Source organism: Hesperophylax consimilis, chromosome 20 (assembly GCF_061612785.1).
Source record: "Hesperophylax consimilis isolate HC1 chromosome 20, BYU_Hcon_1.0, whole genome shotgun sequence".
NCBI lineage: Eukaryota > Metazoa > Arthropoda > Insecta > Trichoptera > Limnephilidae > Hesperophylax > Hesperophylax consimilis.
The window spans coordinates 26406314-26414573 of record NC_142855.1 but is presented as its reverse complement, the minus strand read 5'-3'; positions in this window follow the sequence as shown (position 1 = coordinate 26414573).

Sequence of the window (8260 nt, the reverse complement as noted above, 5' to 3'; positions counted from 1 at the left end):
GCGGTTGATCTACCTTTGATAAAACCGTGTTGTTTTTGGTCGATTAGTTTTATTAATTTGGGATAGATTTCATCAAGGACCATTGATTCAAAAAGCTTAGAAAGTACTGACTGTATACAAATGGGGCGATAATTGGTTATGTCAGTGTCGTCTCCTTTTTTGAGGATAGGTGTAATGAAGCTCGATTTCCAGCGGCTTGGAAAATATCCAAGGAACAAGAGGCGGTTGAATAGTACTGTAAGCGGTTTAGATAATGCATTGGAGCATTTTTTAAGGAATATTGGTGGAATGTTGTCTGGGCCAGCAGATTTTTCAGTGTCTAAGGAAAGTAATTTCTGTTCGCAAGATTTTTGTGTGATATGGCAATTTGTTAAGTGTGTAGTATTACTAAATTTGTATTCGGGTATTTTATCATCGGGGGTTTCGTCATCGTATACGTTTTTGAAGAAATCTGAAAAAAGGTTTACAATGTCTTGTGTATTGTTTGCACTGATTCCATTCATTTGCATTATTGGTGGGTAATCCGTGTTTTCATTGTTTATTTTTTTTAGAAATTTCCAGAGATTTTTGGATTTAAAAACATTATTCTCGATGGTAGTTATGTACATTTTGTAGCAATGTTTAGAAAGATCTTTACATTTTTTCCTAGTTTCCCTAAAGTTTTTATAATCAGCTATGGATTTGCTTTGTTTGAATTTTTTGTGTTGTCTTTTTTTTTGCTGAAGAGAGGCAGTTAGCTCCGATGAGAACCAAACTGGGTAAGTATACTTTTTCGGCGTGTAAAAAGGTACATAGGATTTAATAGTGTTAGAAAATGTAAAATAAAGTGTGTCTAAAGATTTATCAATATTTTCATCACACAAAAAAGACCAGTCTATATTTGAGAGATGGCAGTTAATTGAGTCAAAGTTTGCTCGTTTAAAGTTCAGAGTTTTTTGTTCAGGTTTGGCATCGTTATCACGGGGTATGTTTAATTTCGTGTATAGGGGAGGATGGTGATTGTCGGCAGGTAGGAGCGGATCATTAGACAGTTCTACAGATATTTTAGGGATGTTTGATAGTACCAAGTCTAGTAAGCGATCGTTATTATTATAGATGAAATTGTGCTGGTACAGGTTTAAAAAATTTGCTGTGTCCAAGATTTCTCGTGCACGGTCATTTTCGCTTTCGTTTGTGATGTAGCCGCTGTCGTTGGATTCCCATTTTAGATTTGGAAGGTTGTAGTCTCCAAGAATAACAAGTTTTGAGTTTGGATATTTTGACAGGAGATGTTCAACGTCTTCACAATGGTTTCTGTATGTTTGAATATCGGAGAGTGGTGGTAGGTAGGTGGTTCCAATAATAATTTTTTCCATTCCAGTAGAGATTTGCACAAATAAATGTTCAATGTTGTTGTTTTTCGTCGGTAACTTCCTAGATGAGTACTTTCGTTTAATTGCTATTAAAACACCTCCACCTCTTGACTTCGAACTTGATCTGGCATTTCTGTCACAACGAAAAATTTTGTAGTTAGCAAGTCCAAGTTCAGATGATTTTATTGCAGAGTCAAGCCAGGTTTCCGTAAGTGCATATACGTCATGATGATGGGACGGAAGAGCTGCGTGTAGATCGTCTAGTTTTGTTCGTAGTCCACGGATGTTTTGGTAGTATATTTTCAGTTTAGTTATACTCGGTTTTTTGGATGGATGTTGACTATTTTAGGTGACGAATTTATATACTTTATAGTTATGTCCGTTTCTCCATTGGCTTTACGTTTTTCAAGTTCTGTCCGTAAGTCCATTAGGTGCTTTTGCTGTGCTGGGGTCGAGTCAGAGTAAATGCGTACATTATTCTTTAAGAGATGTTTTTTTCCTTGTAGTATTCTAGCTGTCTGGGAGTCTTCAAACTGGATTTTAATTGGTCTTGGCTTGTTATTATTATTATTACCAAATCGGTAAACTTTAATAATTTTATTTTTTGCAGGTATATCTATATTGGAAATTATTTTCGTTACTGCAGTTTGGTCATCCAAGATTTTGTCAGTAGCTGTTACCTTTTCACTTTCAGGTACATTGCACAAAATTATATTTTTCGACCTCTCCGTAATTTCGTTCATTTCGTGGATTACCTCACAGATATTAATATTGTTTTGAGATGGAATAATTTTTTGAATATCTTTGTATGCCCGCAGTTCTCCTTCCAAGGCACCAGTTTTGGCAGCTACCGAGGCCGACATGCTGCCAATTGCTGCTAAGATTTCGCATGCTATGGGTGTAATTTTAGCGATTTGGTCCTTGTTGAACTTATTTCCAGGGTCAAGAAGCACTTTGTTTATGGCGTTGACTGCCCTTTCTGCATTTGAGATATATGATTGGACATCCATTGTATATTATTATTTTTTATTATATAAATAATTGAACTCCGTTTCAGGAACACTGGTTTAACTACACTGACGCAAGGTAGAGTGATATGTATTTAGTATAGGCGTATTTAATTTCCGTTTTTGAACTTTTGGCACTGGGACACTAAAAAAACTGCAGTTTTAACACTTTATTTTAATAAAGTTAGCACTTATTATTAATATTATGTGTTGTTTTAGTGTTCAGATTTACTGTAAGAATGTTATTTTTATTATTTAGACTGGAGAGGAATTGTTGACGTTTGCACTGTCAAATAGTATTGTTGTCTTATGTATTATGATTTAAATTATACCATGTAAAAGTCAAAAGGCGTTACTATTACTTGACATAATGAATATCTTTCAACACGTTGAAAATGTATTTTGTGTATATATTCTTGTATTTTTGTGCAAGGTCAAATTAAATCCTATAAAGTTGTTGCAGTAAGACAAAAATCCTGGGATCGATTCCTAGTTGAGACCGTTACTTTTTATTTTTCTGTGTCTTGTTCTGTTTCATGTTTTGTTTAGATATATTAGTATTATCTTCTACTTCAATAATAAATCAATGCTCAATTCATCGGTTGTAATGACCCGGTTTTGAATTACTGTCCATTGTCTTTTTGAAAATAAAAAATATTTTGATGTGTGCATAGCTGTGGGTTTTTTTGTTTTCCTTTTCCTGCATTCCAATATATTTTTTTTTTGGGCTAGAGAATGAACGATGTTAGCTGGGTGCAGTTATATTGTCTATGTTTGCACTTTTTTTAAATGGCCTTGAGATTTCTTTATGGTCCACGATATTTTTACCTGTCTGGACCAAACGACCGTTTTATTTGTGGTCGTCTGTGGTTAACACGTAATACCCGGAGGTTGAAAATGAAACACATGCGGCGGTGGTGGGTCCAGATTGACCCGGCTGAAATGATGAAATTAAAAGGCTTTTTATGCATTTTTCGTTCATATTCTTACTTTTATATGATATTATTGTAGTTCCTCATTAACTCATAACATATCCACTGTGTTTCTTGTATGAAGATGGAAGTTTTAGAAATTAGTATTCCGTAAATTTTGCGGTTCGTCGATATACAGCGGCGCGGACATCCCGCGCAACAGCTAATCAACGACTGAATCGACGACGGCCCCGACACGGCCGATGCGGGTGCCGGGTGACGGTCAGGGGAATGAGGAGGGCAGTGCGGGAGAGGGGGACAGGAAGCGTTCGTCAGCGGAAACAAACATTTTTATTTCTATAATTATTAAAATTTTCGATGGTGTGCATTTACAAGAATATCGTGTATTATTTAAAATACCAGAAATAAATCACTTATTTGATAATTTCCTTGTGGCTGTACCTCTAATAGAAAGATGTGTAAAGAGAAAATAAATTCAATTTATAGCCATATTAAACGATGATTGCTTATGCAAATATTAGAAAATATTATATAATGGCATTCAAATTCAAGTTGAGTATTTACTTTCCTCACACATTTATTTGTCACAATTAAAACCAATGAATGACAAACATTAAAAAATACTCAAACTTTTATTTTTCAACAAAACAAATTTAAATTAACAATTTTCATTTAAAAAAACGGAATAAAAGCAATATTCTAAATACGAAAATACAAAAAATGATTCGACGATTAATAAAATTTATATACATACACAAAACACCTAATGGATTTATTATTACAAATTCAGCAGCAAAATAATTATATAGCACTACCAATTATAAAAAGTTTAACAGTTTTTTATTAGTTAAAATATATTAAAAATGCTAAAATTCACAAAAATAATTCATCGATATATTATATCATTCAATAAATGTCATCGAAACGTATATTGCTAAAAATATAGCGGAAGCGATCTCTAGATAAAGCGGAGGGGAAAAAATGCTGCCGGAATAAATCCTCGGTAGTCCAAAGTTCGCTTAGTTCTAACTTTCGGCCGCGATTTCTTCATGAAGCCAAAAGAACTCCAAAAAATGCATACATTTCTGTCGTCGTAATGTTAGGAAAGCTGGAATTTTTCGGATTGAGCTGACAGAATTTATTCGTATTTTCAATAATTTCCTCCACCATTTCATTTGAAATAAACAAATCAAAAGCATCTCTGATGGATACTATGTTCTGGCTACCGTTTTTCAATCCAGGGGTAGAAGAAATAATGTTATGGCTTCTGGTACGTGAGCTGGCTGGTGGCGCAGAATTCCATCGGAATCCGGAATTCGACACGTATAAATGTTGATCTGCAACGGATTCATTCGAATTTCCTACACTTACTTCATTATCACTTCCATTTCCACTTTCAGATATTTCCTCTAATAATATTTCTTATGGATCACTTTCAAATTCTGGATCTAATGTTTCGAATTCCAAGTCGCCATCATCACTGATCTCACTGTTAAGTAGCTTTTCGATCTCATTATCAGATAAATAATTTTGCTTTGCCATTGCGTTCGTACGCTACGAAAAAAAAATTAAAACGAAGTCACAAACAAAAATCACAATACTAGAAATGTGCCCGAATGGTTGACAACATCTGCGCGGGACTTTGAGAGACAAAGACGGAAGGACAGAGCGAGAGATATGCTGTTTCGTCGGCTGCTCGAATTCAACTGAGAAGAAATGGAGTTTTTGCGTGTTTTTATACACAATTATTCCTATAACTTTTTTAAAAAACAAAGTAGCCACATCGTTGACGATCAATAATATAAAAACATCTATAGGATTTTTATTATACACTGGGTATCATAGGTTACCTCGTGAAGAAATGTATTGGTCTCTAGATGAGGACATTACAAATCCTTTTGTAAGGTCATGCATGACCAGACAAACCTATCGTGACGTCAAGAGTAATTTACATTTGGCTGACAATTTAAATATCAATACGACTGACAAACTTTATAAAGTTAGACCATATTTATCCTTGTTGAATAAAAATTTTAAACAGTTCGGAATTGTAAGGCATGCGCTGTCAATAGACGAACAAATGATCCCTTATAGAGGAAAACATTCGTGTAAAATGTATATTCATGGCAAGCCAATCAAATTTGGATATAAGTCGTGGACATTGGCTTCTGCAGATGGATATATTTATGCATTTGATATATATACGGGAAAAAACAAAGTGCCGTCAAATACTAATAATTTGGGTATGGGAGGCAACGTTGTGAAGGATCTTCTGAAAAGTGTAGACACTCCAGGAAATCACATTGTTTATTTCGATAACTTATTTACATCGATCCCACTTTTGAAATATTTAAGTGATTATTTGTTTTTCGGTACTGGTACGATGAGAGAAAATCGACTAAAGAACACCGGTACACTAAAAACGACCAAACAAATAAATAAATTAGAAAGAGGGGAATATGATTATAGATTCGAAAAAAACAATGAGATACTGGTCGTTAGATGGAAAGATAGTGCTGTAGTTACAGTGGCATCTAATTTTGATAACGTAGAGCCCATTAAAAACGTATCGAGGTATTCAAATATTAAAAAAAGATATATAAATGTCACTCAACCCAGCGCTCTTACCCAGTATAATCGTGTTATGGGAGGTGTTGATTTAGCGGATAATTTCGTTTCAAACTATAGAATAAGGGTTCGTGGTAAAAAGTGGTGGTGGGCAATATTCTCCAACTTCTGTGATGTGGCACTTTGTAATGCATGGAAACTATACCAAATGGTTCATCCAGAAGAAAATATGAGCCTTTTGAATTTTAGAAGAAGTGTGGCCACCGCTCTCATGAAGTCGTCAAAAGTAAATTCTTCTTCTATTGGCAGACCCAGTAGATTTGCGACAACATCGAGGTCAAGTATAACAGGGAGTAGTCATTTTTTAAATAAGGGGGAAAATAGAAAAAGATGTCGCATATGTCATTCACACACATATTTTATGTGTCCAGAGTGTAATGTGGCATTGCACCATAAATGTAACGAATTATACCATACCGGAAAATAGTGTTTATTATAATATTTGTGTATGCTAATTTCTTATTATGTCTTTTAGAAAGGTGCACTTTCCTACCTATACATACAATATCTTTAATTTTAGTTAATATTAGTAATATGATTTATAAATGAAGAGAAATAAATCCACTTTCAAATAAACTTGTTTGGTTTCATACATTTACTTTTTACCCCCCTATTTCGCTGACGGTGCGAAAACGCACCACCTCATTTTTTTGTAAGTATAAGTTTTTTAATTTTTTTAAATTTTTTATTTTCTTGATTGTGTGTTTATATACCACATATCCAAATTTCATCAAAATCTGACCACGGGAACTGATAGCGGCGAAATATGGGCTATATTTGAATATGTTATTATAAAATAAACCTATGTTAATACATTCTGTACTATTTTGTAGGCCTCGCAAATAGCCCCTAAGCTGTCGTTTTTGTAAATGTTCGATGTCTTGGCGGGGGCTCATACCGTTGTCTGATTTTTTTATATATATTTAATTGAGGTAATTGATGGCAATTAGCAACTTAATACAACTATTCCAAAGAAATATTTGAAAAAAAAAAATCGTTCCGCCCTAGTACACACGCCGGGACGGCATCGTTTGAGGCCAATGGGTTAAACAATGCTTCATACTTGGCATATGTCTTCCTCCATAACGTGTAAATGTTATTTATTATATCGATCAACTTATTGATGTTGTTGATTAGTGTTATCCTGTATTATCTTGTGGTTTTGGTGAAATTAAAGATTTTTAAACATATGTAACCATGAGTTCAAAATAGTCATAAAAATGTCGGAATTCATCCTCGTACTGTCGGACAATCATGTTTTGGAAATTTTCTTCAGTGTTTTTGCAAATTTCTTGTCATTTTGGGTTTCTTCTTCTCAGATCAACAAGTTTCATCTGAGGGAAATACACTGAAAAAGTTTATTTTCTTAGTCAGATGAACCTTGCCCTTGGAAAACATTTAGACATTTTTCTGCTTCAAGGACTTTTTATTTTGAAAATATTGTTTTTTGGCTAGTGAATGAATGGAGTAGGCCGAGAGCAATTATATTGTCTATGGTTACATCTTATTTTAAGATGACCTTGAGTTTTTTCTACCTTGTCTACTGCTCTTTTCCACACGGTAAGTACTGCTTGTATATCTGTGGTTAAGTACTGTATAATTCTGTTGGATACAAAAAGCCCGAAGATATCGATCTAGAGAGTGGTATATTAATGGGGATCTCTGTTTTACTTCAACTTTCGAGGTTGATGGATTCCTCGAGAGGTGTAAATGTTTTCGACGAAGTTTGACAAAAAAGACGAAACTAGAAAACGCAAAATCTCACAACCAACAAAAAAGTGACAACTATTTGACGACCGGCTTTTCCATTGAAAATTACAGAATTAAGGTAATAATTTAGTCTTTGAGAGGAAAACTCAGTGTTGCAATTTCATTTTTAACTACCGTTCACGTAAAGAAAAACATTAATGTTGGCAGATTGAATGCGATAGGGCAAAAATATTAATTTCGCCGTGAAAGTGAATTGGTTCTTTACCATCATAAAATGGTATGTTAACCCGCCCGATTAGAAAACAATTTCTTTGTTTTATTAACCCGTAGCCAAAGTTTCGAATCTTGTAATATTATATTTATCAGGTACATAACGGTATCGCTTTTTTTTCATATAAATGTTCCTATTACAAGCAGACTAGATCACAGCCGGTCTGTTGTTATTTACGACAGGCAATGGCTAGAGCCAACCACCTTTACCTAATTGCAAAATGAATGCATTTCTTAGCCGCCAAAGAGGAATAATTAATGAACCCGTGGGTAATTTTTTTCATCCATGGTCTACGACATTATTATTGTCTATGTAAAACGAAATTACTTTCTATATATTTGACATAACGCCTTTTGACTT